The following is a 1,215-nucleotide window of genomic DNA, read 5'->3' as shown; positions in this document are numbered from 1 at the left end:
ACCTAGCAACAGCCAGGTATGGGATAAGAAGGACTTCTCTCTCTCTCTCTCTCTCTCTCTCTCTCTCTCTCTCTCTCTCTCTCTCTCTCTCTCTCCCTTCCTCTCTCCCTTCCCTTCCCCCTCTCCCTGTGAAAAGGTCAGCTCTGGAACTTTGGGAAGGTCATGGAACACTTGTCCCCCAGGAACAGAGAGGCTAATTAATATTTCTCAGACCACAGGGCAGGAACCAACCTACTGGTGGGGACACATTCTGAAGGACAGACTATTGCCCACCTTTAGACAAGAATAGTTCTTGTCACCTCATTCCCTAAAGACCAATCAGTTTAAAGGATGCACTGTTCTACCAATCATATTGTGCCTAGTTGCTCTCTTCTGCCCCTGGAAACCATATAAAAACTAGCTGACTGGGCGCCGGGGTTCACTGCCCAATGCACTGCAACAATAAATTCCTCTTGCTTTTTGCGTCCATCCTGGCTCCATGTGGTTAACTAAGGGGGTCCCCGTAAGCTAAGGCTCCCCAGAGTAATCTTATGCCTACTTACATACTCTCTCTCTCTCTCTCTCTCTCTCTCTCTCTCTCCATTTACTCTCCCTCTTTTCCCACCTGTCCCTGTTGGCCTCTACTTCTCGTCTTCCTTCCTCTCTCCTCTCTCTGTCCTCTGTCCCCCTTTCTCTGTCTCTATCCCTTCTCCAGATATCCCTTCCTTTCCCACCAATAAACTTTCTTCACATGAGGTCTGTTGCATGGCCTGATTGTTCAGAGGGATCCCTTGGTAGGGCCCACAAAGGCACCCCCTCCCGCCTCAACGTTGCTGCCATTTTATAAGGCACAACACCCTCCCTTGGCTCAAGAATAAGCAATTTCCCACGAAGCCCAAGGACAGAATGTAGAAGTCAGGATCTAGGCTCTTGGTGCGTTCATTGCTACTGAGGGCTCATTGTTGCCATGTCTGCTTTGCTTTCAAAACTTTCGAATACATAGGTACCATATGTGTGTGTGTGTGTGTATTTCTACATCTGTCTTTGAGTGTAATTAAAACCATGAGTTTATATTGATGAAGCCAATCTCACTCTAGTTCTAGATATTTGCAAAGCTTTCCCTCATCTACATTTATGGGTCCTCCTACTATAAGTGAAAAGCCAGACCTATACATAATATACAGGCACATCCCTAGTGCCAATGTCCACAACGGCATAGATAGAAATTTTACTTCA

The sequence above is a fragment of the Mus caroli genome, chromosome 19, assembly GCF_900094665.2.
Source record: "Mus caroli chromosome 19, CAROLI_EIJ_v1.1, whole genome shotgun sequence".
Lineage (NCBI taxonomy): Eukaryota > Metazoa > Chordata > Mammalia > Rodentia > Muridae > Mus > Mus caroli.
The sequence above is the reverse complement of the archived record's forward strand: the minus strand, read 5'-3'. Positions refer to the sequence as shown.